Source organism: Dermochelys coriacea, chromosome 1 (assembly GCF_009764565.3).
Source record: "Dermochelys coriacea isolate rDerCor1 chromosome 1, rDerCor1.pri.v4, whole genome shotgun sequence".
Lineage (NCBI taxonomy): Eukaryota > Metazoa > Chordata > Testudines > Dermochelyidae > Dermochelys > Dermochelys coriacea.
Window position 1 is genome coordinate 223,118,458 of NC_050068.2, and position 15,964 is coordinate 223,134,421.

The 15,964-nt window shown below is 38.6% G+C and overlaps 1 protein-coding gene across 9 annotated transcripts in view; it reads right to left on the bottom strand.

Annotated features, from left to right (window-relative positions):
- Positions 1–15,964, bottom strand: part of CCDC91 (coiled-coil domain containing 91) — a 319,228-nt gene that overhangs the window by 213,031 nt on the left and 90,233 nt on the right. The window lies entirely within an intron of this gene.

The following is a 15,964-nucleotide window of genomic DNA, read 5'->3' on the forward strand; positions in this document are numbered from 1 at the left end:
AAATCACTGGTTCAAATGTTACCCTGTCAATATCACCATAAAATTACTACTTCCAGCCAGCATTTAATGGTCTCAAAGCAGACAGGAGTCCATATCACACAAAAATACCTTCACCACAGGCATCTTTGTGGACAGTCTCAGCAAAGGACAATGGCTTAATGGCAGGGAACTATGAGGAAGGTTGCACTGTCACTGCCATGTTCTCTCTTTTCTGTGGGTAAACAGAGGATTTCAATTGACAGATTCTGTGAATATGGCAACATTCACAAGCACTAATTTTGTTTAATTTTCCTGAAAACAAACATTTGATACTGGCCACTGTCAGAAATAGGACACGAATATGATCCAGTATGGCAATTCTTATGTAAAAATAAAAAAGTATGCTTTATAATTTGAAGTGATGCTCAACTATCACGGTGCACGACATCATACAATATGGAGGTATGTGAAATAGCTGTAAGCTAGATTTATGAAATCATCAAAACAAAGGAGCAGTCAACAAAATACTATACATTTCTCCTACCAAAATGCTTTACAATAGTAACCCCACAAAAGTGAGTAACCCTTGAGGTGTAACATTCACATACATTTTATTACTTAATGAAGATATTAGGAAGAGAACATTCATTTTTAATCCTATTGATTAGAAGGGCTCTTCTATTTCCTTCAGTTGTGCCTCAATTGTTTTTAAGGGTAAGACTGGCTAAACTTAAGGGGTTGAGGGAAAAAAGTCCATTCTTTCTTCTTAGCCACCATTATTTTTTAAGCCTTTCTTTAGTTATCAATTTGACTTACCCTGTATCTACGAGGAAAAAGTGCTTTTGAATGATACTGTCATTCCTTTCTTTAAGAATTTAAAAGCTTATAACATGCACTATGCCCAGCCTTCACAAAGCAAAGAAGAGTGAATTTGATTTCTCTGCCCAAACAGATATGAAATAAACTGCAGTTACAATAGCTACAGCCAATCACATTGAACTCATTCTTTAGGCTAAATAAAAATTTATAGCACGATGACATTAAAAATTTATTTCGCACTCTCCCATCATCAAATCCTGAACAGAGATGTTTTAAAAACATTATTTTGAGCACTGTTTGGAGGTTTTTAAGTACAGTATCATGATAGTATTTAGCTCTGGCAACGAAGGCTACTCACCCTAAGTAATGTACTATGCGTAAGATACTTAAATTTGTAATTTAAGTCTACACTCCATGTATTATTAATTGTAGGTATATTATTTAAAGTACTGTAATACAAGGGAAGTCTGTTTGAAAGGGAAGTTCATTTATCTCAATATCCTTCAAATTTGAGAATACATGTTCTAGTTTTGTTTAGTGTCAGTTTTCTCTAAATGAACTCAGCATGCAGACATAACTTATCTTCAGCCAAGAAAACTAAAAAATAGTCCTTAATAATTTAAGTATATGATTTTAAATGTCACACAGCCCCTGGTTTTAAAAAAGCAAACCTTGACTTAAATCTTCTAAATCAATCATTTTTGAGATTGCAAACATTTACCAAGGAAAAAAATTCTATAAATCTCAGCTACAAAATATATTTTTTTAAAAACAATAATGGTAAATGGACTAAGTTATTACAGCACCACTTTGGTCATATATAAACTGAATCAAAATGATTCTCATACAAAAAATTCAAATCAGTAAAACAATTTAGTCATATACGATGTAATAGCTAATTCAAGAAAAGCTTTTAGAGATGGGTAAACAGGAGGTGGGCTGACTTTCACCTTTTATCTCCCCAGCCCTCCACACACACTGCATACCCCCTTCTTGCCCTTCATCAGGTTCTTGAAATCACATGGTATCCATGGACTGTGATGGGATGCCAAATTAGCTGCAACTGTGTCTTGTCTATCTTGATCATTTAATCAACCAACTTTTTCCCAAGGCAGTTGTGTTTACAGCTAACATCTGTATAGAGCTGACCTGTTTCTAACTTAAAAATGCTAAGTATTTCTACCTCACAGCAGTAATGGTATTTAAGAAATCATCTTGAAACAGAAAAAAAAAGTAAAAATTAAAACAAAAAATTAGTTTTATAATAACGATCAAATTATTTTAAAGAAAGGATACAGGACATCAAAAGTGAAAAAATATAAAGGCCAAAAGGTAAACAAGAGTGAAAAGAATAATAAAATAAAGACTTTCAAAACATGTGCGTCAGGAGGAACTGTGCATAGAATAATATGAAAAATAATTAAAGGTGAAGAAATACATGTGAGGTCTCTGGCACAATTTTGAAAGAGAGGTGGGCATAGGATTGTTGTCACCTATCTCAATACGTTTAACCATTCAGCAAAAAGCCAGGTTGGTATCTACTATGAAAGTGCTTTTTGGGATTCTGCAATTTTCACACTGTACAAATTTCACACTGTGTTGTGACCTGTGAAAGTTCCTGGAATCTGGTATATAAATTTAGTTGCAGGTACAGTAGGTAACTTTTTTTTTTAAACACCTATTTTTCATTATTAGTATTCTGTCTCCTCTATGTCTGCACCTAAAACCAACCTAAATATTTTGTTAAAAGACGGTATTTAACAGGATGTAAGTCATATATTAGTTTTGTAAAAAAAACATACATTTTCTAGTATTCTAGCCACAAACAGCACCTACCTCCAGGACCAGCTTCCAATCCTCAAACACCTTTTTTCAAATTCATAACAAGTACTGAAAGTAGTAAAATATTTCACCTTATTTTATTCCAGGGTTCTTGTTTTTTTTTAAAGTAGTATTTTTCAAACTAAGAGTTAGGATGAAAGGGAAGTGATAAATGGATTACAAAGTACTGCAACCTCCAGCCCAACCTTCTGGGACACACCTTTTTCCTTCAGTTATACCCATTACAATGGGATCCAGCAGCTGTAGAGATATAGTAGTATTGCGCTTCTGCATGACAAGCACTTCACCCGGGATACTATAAAGTGATTCACCTCAGTATCAGTCGTACCACACTGAATACAATTCACCTCAGTGCAGGACCTACCACTACTATAACTCTCCAGCTTTTGGTAAGAAGAGAATAGAAACAAAAAAGGCTGGGATTTTCAAAAGGAGCTTATGGGAGTTAGACACCAAGACCCAATTGAATATCCCAGCTTAAACATATTAGACCCGTTTAAAACATGTCTACTATTGCACGTGGGGCAAACTTGTAGCAATTCTTAAACCAATTCTACACCCCTAGTGTATACACACAGAACTATTTATTATTGAACCAGTTTGCATACATACAGTTCAATTCTATAGTACAGACCTAGACTCATCTTTGGACTCCTTAAAGGATGGGAGACGTAGCATTTCTTTCCCATGTTTATGACCCAAAAATGACATTCAACTCCAGGTCCCCATTGACAGATGAGGCAGAGGAGTTGTGGTTCAGGTTCCGATTTCTAGTTATCAGAAGAACCAGTATTTCTCAGGTGTCTCTCTGACCAGATCTCTTAAGCCCGGTCTATAATATGAGAAATAATATTAATAATATCGAATTTAAAAACAGTTCAACTGAATCAACTTTAAAACCAGCTGGAGCTACAGTATAGACCAGGCTCCCCTGGCCTGAACTGCTTTTGCTAAATGGATTATAAAACTACAAATATTCTTTTATTTCTGTTATTAGTTTCTGCATCTATTTAGAGAATCAGTTAAGAGCCACTCTTCCACTAAGAAGATTAGACTGACAGAAAAGAAAAAGTTATCCATTGCAAAAGATTTGCTTTCTTTGAGAAATACAGTCCACAGAAACATTAACAATGGGTACTTCAGTCTACTTATAGTTCGGGAGAAGAACTAGACCTGTCAGTCACTAGGAACAAGGGAATACCCTACCTCAGGGGTAGACAAACTTTTTGGCCCGCAGGCCACATCTGGGTATCGAACTTGTATGGGGGGCCATGAATGCTCATGTAATTGGGGTACAGGGGGAGGTGAGGGCTCTGGCTGGAGGTGCGGGCTCTGGGGTGGTGCCAGAAATGAGGATTTCTGGATGCAGGAGGGAGCTTGGGGCTGAGGCGGGGGAGTGGGGTGCAGAGGGGGGGTGAAGGCTCCAGCTGGGGGTGCAGGCTCTGGGGTAGGGCTTGGGATGAGGGGTTTGGAGTATAGAAGGGGCTCCAGACTGGGATCGAGAGGTTTGGAGAGCGGGAGGGGGATCAGGGCTGGGCACAGGGTGAGTGAGGGCTCTGGCTGGGGGTACAGCCTCTGGGGTGCAGTTGGGATGAGGGGTTTGGGGTGCAGGATGGTGCTCTGGGCTGGGACCGAGGGGTTCCGAGGGTGGGAGGGGGGATCTAGGCTAGGGCATAGGGGGGTGGCTCAGGGGTGCAGGCTTGGGGTGGCACTTACCTCAAGCGGCTCACAGAAGCAGCAGCATGTCCCCACTACGGCTCCTACGCTGAGATGCAGCCAGCCAACTGCTGCGCGCTGCCCCTGCAGCTCCTATTGGCCGTGGTTCCCAGCCAATGGGAGCTGTTGGGGTTGCTCCTGGGGTGGGGTCAGCGTGCGGAGAAGAGCCCCCTGGCTTCCCCTACATGTAGGAGTCAGAGGGAGGACATGCCACTGCTTCCAGGAGCCATGCGGAGCGGCCCCCAAACCTGCTCCCCAGTGGGAGCTCAAAGGCCCGATTCAAACGGCTGGCTGCCCTACCTCCTTAAGTTCCCTTCGGTTGAGATAATTGTCCTAGCTGACGAAGTTCAGATCTGTTTTCCTAAATGTCAGACGGTTAAATATAGTTTGAAGACAAAAGCATTATTTATCCTACTGCAGAGCATGGTAAATTCAATGTAATCACCATAACCCAAATCCTTGGATGTCCATTCCCATCTCCATTCTTGATGATTCTTTTGGCTCCAGGATGAAATGGATCTGTGGACTTTACTACACAAAGAAAGGAAATTTTCAGGTAAGCACAGATATATTTTCCTACTGTATTTTGTGCTGAGATCCACAAATTCATTACAATGAGATTTTCATAACAAGGTGTTTCCAATGTAGAAAGCTGGATCATCCTTAAATGTGGACATCTAAAACAAGGTAGATCATACATAACTAACTCCTCTGTCTTCCCCTCAGCACTAAGGCATAGAGAAAGACTCCTGCCAAAATAAAGGATATAGTACTGGCTAAGATTACATGACCAATATGCAGAATTCAGCGAATGTATGCGCTGGTGGCTATGTGGCCAACTGGCAGATCTCAATACAGGAGACATCACTACTCCGGCCTAAGAGTATCTGTGCTCTTAAGCAGTGGACTTTGATAGGTAATCAAAAAAGGAATATTTCATGAATGTATGTAGGGAATGGATGCTGTGACAGTGTGAATTAAAAGTACAATACTGGGCCTTGTCAGAGAAATCTCCCAACTTCAAATAAATTCATCTGATTGAAGATCAGAGTAGGTCTCCCTCTGGCTACTAACAGATAGGAAATATAACAATATCTCTTGCAAGAGTTCATTCTGGGTAGTGCTGTAAGGAGCAGAATGAAGATCCATTGTCATGCTATATGACCTTGCAGGGTAGAAATAAGATTGGTGACCTAATGTTGGAATTTGAACAAAACTTTATTTTCTTCAACGTGCTGAGAATGTTACATTACAGAGATTTGACCTTTTTGCTTGGATACTCTTGCACACCCACAATAAAATCCTCCCAGAGCAACTCAAGGCTATGTTTCACGGATTTAAAATGTGAATGTGTTGAGGAATGCATGATTGATTTGACTTACATTATATGGAAAAAAAAGAGAATACTAAAAAATTCATGTTAGTTTTTCCTTGGCTTCATTGTTAACGTTTCATATGCTATAGCTCACTGGTGTTTCAAGTGTATACAGTTACTATAAGACATATATCTTGGACATGTGACCATGACATTTTTAATGGTCTTCATTCAACACAAGCCAGGCAGTAACCAAAGACCAGTGCATTTCTGTACTCCTAAATTTTGAATCCACAAGGAAAATAAAAATTCATATGTATCTGATAAAAACACCTATAAAAAGATATTAGAGTATAACCACAACACCATACCTGTTTTACTCTGCTGGCATTTTTTACCATAAGAAAGTTTCAAAACATACCAGTGAACAACTGTTTATTGGGGGGGGGGAACCTATCAAAGCCATCACTAAATATGTGAACTGGGATATTCTAAGGAATAGCCTTACCATATAACCAGATGTGCATGACAGAGACTTCTCTAATGTACAGGTTGCTCCCCATTGGTTAGTTTCATAAACAAAATATTAAAGTTTTATGGGATTTTGGCATTACATACAGTAGTATATTTATTCCATACCCTGAATGACATTTTGCTAAAATGATGATCAGTCACTCTTAATTGCAATCTTTATGTACTTTTCTGGTTCTAATGCCCTAGATTAAATATGAAATTAAAGATGACCAGAACCTTAGATAAAAGAAGAAAAGGTTGAACACTACACTACAGGTGTCATTCTTTTGATAAGACACTTCTCTAGAGCTAAATGTTAAAAGAATGTACATTACTTGAGTACACCAAAAAAAAAACCTCTGGAAGACTCAATCTGCAAACAAGTAACTTTTGTAGGTACAAAACTGATTATTATTTTTCCTCTTGTTCAAGAAGACAATTAAAAAAAACAACAACAGGACAAGCTTAAAGAGCAGGGGAACTTTGCCATCTATTTAAGAGTACAAGTGAATTTTCGCCTGAAGTAAGAGTGTGATAAGCATTCCCAAATTGCATATTTAAATTATGAATTACTGAAAACTATTCTGTTTTTAGTACTTTGCATGCCATTCCCTGCAAGTCAAATCAGAATCATGACTGATTTTTAACAAATCCAGAAAATGTTTCCATTATTTATTTTTTTTTAAAAACAAAAAATTATAAAATTTAGAACGTCTGCCACAAAACCCATAACCCAATCATGTATACACAAAAATAACCTCCCAAAAAGAAAGAAACAAGCAGATACTGAACATAATAGAAACATAACCACATCAACTTACCTCAAAGATTATATGGGCATGAACTGCACCCACAAAATTTAGAGTTTATTATTTTCAGTTATATTGTTTCAAATGCACTTATGCAAATACAGTAATTCTGAGTTTCTCTTCTCACAATTTTACACACTATGTCCTGACTGTGAGTTTAACGGGTACTCTTTGAATACTCTATAATATCAAACACAGCAATGTAAGAATACATATGAATTTTGTCATCTAACAGCAACAAGAACAGTATTCCTACATGAAATGTTGGCTCCCAATTTACGTTAAATCTTTGATAAAGTACAGAGGAAATTTAGACACAAATCCCATTAAAGACAATGGACCTTGTGTAACTCAAACATTCATCATGTATTGCATTGAAAACGTGTCCCTCTGAAGCACCAGTTTCCTTTTATTCTCATATCTATAAAACATTTTGATATCATGGAGTCTACCTGACCTGCTGATTACCCTCCAGTTTACACTATTGTTATGAATACAAAGAGAAAAACAAATGTTTCAGCCTAAACGTCATCAAAATGAAATCATTTTTCCTCATGACTATTACCACAATTGGAATATTGTTAACTTAAACAGGCAGAATGAAATCAACTTTGGAAGTAAATAAGTTGTAAAGACAATCCCTAAACAAAAAGGAAAAGCAACGAGAACAAGGATTTTTAAAAAATTTAAAAAATATTTCCAAAACAACTATATGTCTTGTCTTGTTTTGTTTTAAATTAAAAACAAAAGAGGGCTGCCAAAAGAAAAATCTTGAAAAGGGGTTTCAAAGGAAAGATCACCCTACATCAATTACATTGTTCTGTGGGGGGAAAAAAAAAATCTACTCAACTTCTACAATGGCTGATGATGGGGTAAATTTTTATACCTCCAATTAGAATTTCCCAATAGTGAGACTACATCTCTTCAAATAAATGTGTGGTAAATCAAATAAAAGGAGGAGGAAAATAACTATCCACGTTTAGTGAACCATCTAATGCTGTTGTCTGCAAACAGACTGAAAATCAGAAATCATATCAGATAAACAATGTATCAAAAGAATTAGTTTCCACTTCATAGTTTTGGAATCTAGTTTTACAGCAACACATGAAATGCAATGTTTTCTCCTTCTCAAATTAAATGTTAACTGTCTGTTTTGCTTTTAATATGAGAATGTCATCTATTAATAAGGGACAATTGCCTTTAATATCATTGTAATATCTATCTTTATTAGAAATAGCTCCTTATCACTAAGTGTAGATCTGCAAAATTTAGATAATATTCAGTTCTACAAAATATCCAACAGTTTTATTTTCACAAGTTTAAAATGATAACTTTCATTTGCAGAGGCAGACATATGTATCCACAAAAAAGCATTAGGTCCAGCGCAGGGCATTCAGGGGCATAGGAACACAGAGCATAAGAAATTTGAGATGAATATACATTGACTGATCAGAAAATCTGACACAAATACTGGCACCTGCTTCCTTTCTTTCTCTAAGTAACCAAGGAAGTTACATGGATAAAACTGCATTAATGCAATTTTACGGTTTTTCATAGATACTAAGGTCAGAAGGGACCACTCTGATCATCTAGTCCGACCTCCTGCACAGCGCAGGCCACAGAATGTCACCCACCACTCCTATGAAAAACCTCACCCATGTCTGAGCTATTGAAGTCCTCAAATCATGGTTCAAAACTTCAAGGAGCAGAGAAGCCTCCCTCCAGTCAACCATGCCCCATGCTACAGAGGAAGGCGAAAAACCTCCAGGGCCTCTCCAATCTGCCCTGGAGGAAAATTCCTTCCCGACCCCAAATATGGCAATCAGCTAAACCCTGAGCATATGGGCAAGATTCACCAGCCAGATACCCAGGAAAGAATTTTCTATAGTAACTCAGATCCCAACCATTTAATATCCCATCTCAGGGGATTTGGCCTATTTACCCTGAATATTTAAAGATCAGTTACTTACCAAAATCCCATTATCCCATCATACCATCTCCTCCATAAACTTATCGAGTAGAATCTTAAAACCAGATAGATCTTTTGCCCCCACTGCTTCCCTTGGAAGGTTATTCCAAAACTTCACTCCTCTGATGGTTAAAAACCTACGTCTGATTTCAAGTCTAAACTTCCTGGTGGCCAGTTTATACCCATTTGTTCTTGTGTCCACATTGGTGCTGAGCTTAAATAATTCCTCTCCCTCTCTTATATTTATCCCTCTGATATATTTATAGAGAGCAATCATATCTCCCCTCAACCTTCTTTTAGTTAGGCTAAACAAGCCAAGCTCCTTAAGTCTCCTTTCATAAGACAAGTTTTCCATTCCTCGGATCATCCTAGTAGCCCTTCTCTGTACCTGCTCCAGTTTGAATTCATCCTTTTTAAACATGGGAGACCAGAACTGCACACAGTATTCTAGGTGAGGTCTCACCAGTGCCTTGTATAACGGTACTAAAACCTCCTTATCCCTACTGGAAATGCCTCTCCTGATGCATCCCAAAACCGCATTAGCTTTTTTCACAGCCATATCACATTGGCAGCTCATAGTCATCCTATGATCAACCAATACTCCAAGGTCCTTCTCCTCTTCCGTTACTTCTAATTGATGCGTCCCCAGCTTATAACTAAAATTCTTGTTATTAATCCCTAAATGCATAACCTTACACTTCTCACTATTAAATTTCATCCTATTACTATTACTCCAGTTTACAAGGTCATCCAGATCCTCCTGTATAATATCCCGATCCTTCTCCAAATTGGCAATACCTCCCAGCTTTGTATCATCTGCAAACTTTATTAGCACACTCCCACTTTTTGTGCCAAGGTCAGTAACAAAAAGATTAAATAAGATTGGTCCCAAAACCGATCCCTGAGGAACTCCACTGGTAACCTCCCTCCAACCTGACAGTTCGCCTTTCAGTAGGACCCGTTGCAGTCTCCCCTTTAACCAATTCCTTATCCACCTTCTGATGTTCATATTGATCCCCATCTTCTCCAATTTAACTAATAATTCCCCATGTGGCACGGTATCAAATGCCTTACTGAAATCTAGGTAAATTAGATCCACTGCATTTCCTTTATCTAAAAAATCTGTTACTTTTTCAAAAAAGGAGATTAGGTTGGTTTGGCACGATCTACCTTTTGTAAAACCATGTTGTATTTTGTCCCATTTACCATTGACTTCAATGTCCTTAACTAATTTCTCCTTCAAAATTTTTTCCAGGACCTTGCATACTACAGATGTCAAACTAACTGGCCTGTAGTTACCTGGATCACTTTTTTTTCCTTTCTTAAAAATAGGAACTATATATTAGCAATTCTCCAATCATTCGGTACTATTCCTGAGTTTACAGATTCATTAAAAATTCTTGCTAATGGGCTTGCAATTTCAGGTGCCAATTCCTTTAATATTCTTGGATGAAGATTATCTGGGCCCCCCCGATTTAGTCCCATTAAGCTGTTTCAGTTTCGCTTCTACATCTGATATGGTAATATCTACCTCTATATCCTCCTTCCCATTTGTCATGCTACCATTATCCCCAAGATCCCCTTTGCCTTATTAAAGACTGAGGCAAAGTATTTGTTTAGATATTGGGCCATGCCTAGATTATCTTTAACCTCCGCTCCATCCTCAGTGTTAAGCGGCCCCACTTCTTCCTTCTTAGTTTTCTTCTTATTTATATGGCTATAGAACCTTTTACTATTGGTTTTAATTCCCTTTGCAAGGTCCAACTCTACTCGACTTTTAGCCTCTCTGACTTTATCCCTACATCTTCTGACCTCAATTAGGTAGGTTTCCTTGCTGATCCCTCCCATCTTCCACTCCCTGTATGCTTTCTGCTTCTTCATAATCACCTCTCTAAGATGCTTGCTCATCCAGCTTGGTCTACAACTCCTTCCTATGAATTTTTTCCCCTTTCTTGGGATACAGGCTTCCGATAGCTTCTGCAGTTTTGATTTAAAGTAATCCCAGGCCTCAGCTGCCTTTAGATCCATAAGTTCTTCAGTCCAATCCACTTCCCTAACCAATTGCCTTAATTTTTGAAAGTCAGCCCTTTTGAAATCAAAAACCCTAGTTGCAGATTTATTTTTGTTAATCCTTCCATTTAGTTTGAACTGAATTAGCTCATGATCACTTGAGCCAAGATTGTCCCCTACAACCATTTCTTCCATGAGGTCCTCGCTACTCACCAAAATTAAATCTAAAATGGCATCCCCTCTAGTCGGTTCAGCAACTACTTGTTGAAGGAATCCATCAGCTATCGCATCTAGGAAAATCTGAGCCCTATTATTATTACTAGCACTGGTCCTCCAGTCTATATCTGGGAAGTTAAAGTCTCCCATGATCACGCAGTTTCCATTAGTATTTACTTTATTAAAGACATCAAAAAGGGCTCTATCCATAACCAAATTAGATCCCAGAGGTCTATAGCACACCCCAAGCACTATCATAGGAGAGGCTTTACTAGTTTTCTTCCCCAATGTAATTTTTGCCCAGACAGACTCTGTCTTATCCATTGCATCGCTTCTTATTTCTTTACATTCTAACTCATCGTTGATATACAATGCTACTCCACCCCCTTTACCTTTGTTTCTGTCTTTCCTAAACAGCACATACCCTTCAATACCTGTAGTCCAGTCATGACTACTATTCCACCATGTTTCTGTTATCCCTATAATATCTGGTTTCACTTCCTGCACCAGTAGCTCTAGTTCCTCCATTTTGTTACCTAGGCTCCTCGCATTGGTGTATAAACATCTTAATTTTTGCTGTTTGGCCTCGCTCACATTTTGTATCCTATTAGGCACAGTCATTCTACAGCCATTATAACCTATTAGACTAGTATCCACACCGCCCTCGCTCCTTATATACATTCTCCTACCCATGGCTGTATCCTTTCTTACTTCATCTTCTTCCCTCTCAATGCTAAAATCTGGCGTGGAGATTTTCCGGACATCTCCCATCCATCTCCCCCCAATTCCTAGTTTAAAGCTCTCTATCAGTTGTGCCAGCCTCGATCCTAGAAGTCTATTTCCTTCCCTACTCAGATGAAGTCCATCCCGAGAGAACTGACCTCTGTCCGTGAATGCCTCCCAGTGGCCATACATCCCAAAGCCCTCCTTATAGCACCACTGCCTAAGCCATCTGTTGACAGTCATAATCTTGTCACACCTTTGTTGCCCTTCTCTAGGAACAGGAAGGATCCCGCTAAAGATCACCTGAGCCTCAATTCCTTAAGCGTCTTCCCCAGCCTAGCATAGTCTCCCTTGATACTTTCCAGCGAGAATCTGGCTGTATCATTTGTTCCCACATGAAGGATAATTAGGGGATTCTTTCCCGCTCCCTTGAGGATCCTTTTCAACCTCAGGTCTACATCCCTTATCTTAGCACCCGGAAGACAGCACACCCTTCTATTCTCAGGATCAGCTCTAGTTACAGGCCTGTCTATTCTTCTCAATAAAGAGTCCCCGATCACATAGACCTGCCTTTTCCTGGTGACAGTGCTATTCTCCAGTCTCTCCCCAGTTCCCTCTGGCTGCAAGTTCTTTCCATTCCTATTTTCCCTTACAATTCTCTTCAACCCATCCTGTATCCTCCTGGGGCTCATATTTGGTGTAGTCTCCCTTGACTCTTCCCCTTTTTCTATAGGGCTAGCCTCTCTTCTCTTCTTCCTTACCCTTCCACCTTCAGCGACTACCTGCTGAGCCCCTTCTTCATTTTCCAACTCTGCAAACCAGTTCCTAAGCTCTATTTCTCCTTCACTAGCCCGTCTTTTTCTCTGCCTGGTTCTTTGAGTCACATGTTTCCACTGACCACTTTCCTCATCCAGTCTCTCCTCAAAATTCCCCAGCCCTGCTTCCATCCGAGAGTCTGAGCTTTTCCCTTCAGATACCTCATATCTTTGCTCCATCATCTGCTCAAACCCCTTCCTAAACTCAACGAGACTTTCCACCTGCATCTCCAAACCTCGGATCTTTTCCTCCATCAGCTCTATCAGACGGCATTTCATGCAGACAAAACTCTTACCGGTTCCCCCCTCCAGGATCATGTACATACCACAGCTTCCACATCCAGTCATCCTCAATGTGTCTTTCACTGCAGGAGTCACTCCCACAGCTTCCTCTGTATCTGTCATCTCCTTCCCACCTAAATCCTGTTAATCTGGGAAACACAAGCCACACCAAAAAGACCACCCCCCCAGCAAAAGCAAACCCCAAACAAGCACCACAATACAAACTCCCCTTTCAAACTCCCACTCAAACTCCCCTGTTTAGAGCTCTGTTTGCTAGCTCCTGTGCCGCTGCAGCTGTCTGTGAAAGGTTGAAAGGTTGCACACAGAAAAGTCAGGAAATTCAAAGTTATGGTTCCCACAGCAGTTGTAACATAGCCACATTTCATATGCAAAGAAGTTAAAAAGTTACAATATGTTGCTCTGTATTTTAAAATATTACAAATACTCAAGTGAGAATGTGGGAATCATAACGCAATTTACTAGCTTGTGTATGTGAAATCTCAACCATACATTTGCATTAAATATTGGATAAAGTATATAATATCAAAGAGCAATTTGTCCATTCAAATTATGAATGTTCTACTCTGCCCTTTTATAGCTGTTGCAGAAATATGTGAGAACATTAAGAATGTGAGAATACTACATGCTACATTCACACTTGACTTTTTATACTTGAATTTTTAGAGAAACACTAGTCTGAGAAATTTTTATTTCCCTCTTTTATAGATAGTACAGATGAGAGAGAGCACGGTATTGTCATCTGTTAGGTCAAGTGCTGGTATTAAAGCATACAATCTCTGAATTCTAGTCTCAGCTATAACAATAATGATCTCTCTGGCTCAATACTGTAACCTCTGTGTCTCAGCTTTTCCATCTGTCTGTGTTCATAAGACTACACGTCAGCTTTGCAGTTGTGGGGGGGTTCTTTTTTGTGGGTCCTGGCAGCCCTAAGCAGCTTTTACCTCAGTAACACACAAACACTGATCCATTTACAGAACACAATTTTATTTGCTTTATGCCCTTTCCTTAGTCTTTCAATATATTTAAATGAACAAACTCACAAAAAATTGAAAAGCATATACATAGTATTCAAATAGAATTTTATGACAACTAAGGCACAGAAACAACAATCATCCTTGTTGGAGGGAGATGTGCGTAAGAAAAACTAGGACAATTTCTTGAATCAGATATTTAGTGGGGTACTTGTTAGCAGTGGATGGAACCATATGTAGAACTATTTCGTTTTGGGGGAAAACTGAAAACAGAAGACTGTAGAAGTATGGGTATCATCTCAGAAACCTGGAGGGCATACAACTGCCACCAGAAAAAGGAACTGGAATGATTAAAACTTGTGACTGCCTTTGGTTCAAAAGGAGTACCATCATTAAGGTTGTTTAAATGAGTTACTCTGTCAAGACAGAGGAATCTCCATTGCACTTCTTTGCTTTTCCTGCATGCCTTGTAAAACAAGAGATTTATCATTTATTTTATTGTTTGGATTTATATGCTGTACCTGTCAATGTCTATGTATGTGTCTACTTACTGCTGACATCTTCTCAGGCCTCAACAAAGGTAGCTGCTGGCATTAAAGGAACAGTCTACTTATCCGAACATTTCCTAGCCTAAAAAAAATTAATTTTACATTGTTTCAAGTTTTGGCCTGTAGTTTGGATTACTACTACTTCCCAACAACTTTGTCCATCACTAGTTCTCCCCTGAAAGTAAGTTGAGTCATCTTGAGGATTCTTTATGTTACAAGCGTTGGATAAACTCATTTTTTTATATAAACAGCACATAAGTTTGAGGATGATTTATTCAGTGGTATGAAAAGAATCTACTCATTGAGATGTGGGTGGTCATTATAGATAGCATGAATAGGTTCATAAAACAAATATATAAGGTCTTCCGAAACAATTCATTTTCACATAAATGACCTTGTATAAGGATCCTGAGATATATTTGTACTGGCTATTATATTCAAACATTAGAATAAACAAACTTCTTAAAACAGGAGGTAAATCAATGAAAACTATTGTTTGGGAAGTATCAGTCATAGGCTTACTCTGAGAACTCCCAAGGATATTCCAGTCTCTAATACAGCCCGTTCTTAAGCTACACAAGTCAACAGCCTAATAACCAGCTGTTTCTGCTGGAAAAAGATTTGTTGGCAAGCCGGACACCTATACTCTGCAGAGGCCAAGTTTACTCAGTGTGTGGCCACAGGTGTTGACCTAAGTGCTATGAAGCCAAAGGAGGAAGACAAAAGGAATTGGCATTAATAGCTGTACTAACAGAAAGAATCCAATATTCGAGTTACATGAAAGTAATTTTAGCTGTCGGCTCCTAGAAGTATGACTACTTCTCTTCTCTGGTTTGATTCAGACTATACCCTGAAGACAACAGAAGAGGGAAGGAGGAACTATATGAGTCTTTCTTCAAAGTAAGTTAAAGGCTATGACCCTTTCATTTGGCATTCTTGAAAGCCGTAGAATCTGACATAGTGAAAAGGTACAATACAGACACTCCAATTCTTGTTAGCCTGATTAGTAGTCCCTTTTCTTAAGCTCTATTCATGCACCAAAGGAAAGCCTCTCTCAAAGTATTAAAAAAATAAACCTGGTAATTCAAATGTCTGGCTTTATGAACAATGTGATGATTAACCTTATAATCAATATATACTCTGACTTTGTAAATAAGAAAGGATTTTAAGCAAACTTTATTTTAAAAATGTAATTAGCAAACTCATCCAGTATATCCAGTTCTGTCGTTAGTCATTAGCCTGACTTCAAGAGGCTAGTTGCATAGAGAGGTAGAAAAAAATAGCACCATACAGGTAGAGCATTGAAGAATCTACACCATTGAAGGTAGAGCAGCCAAGAATTCACTCCTACCTGATGGAGGATATATTTTATTGTAGCCAGCCTTAAATGTAATGGAAAACACCACAATTACCATT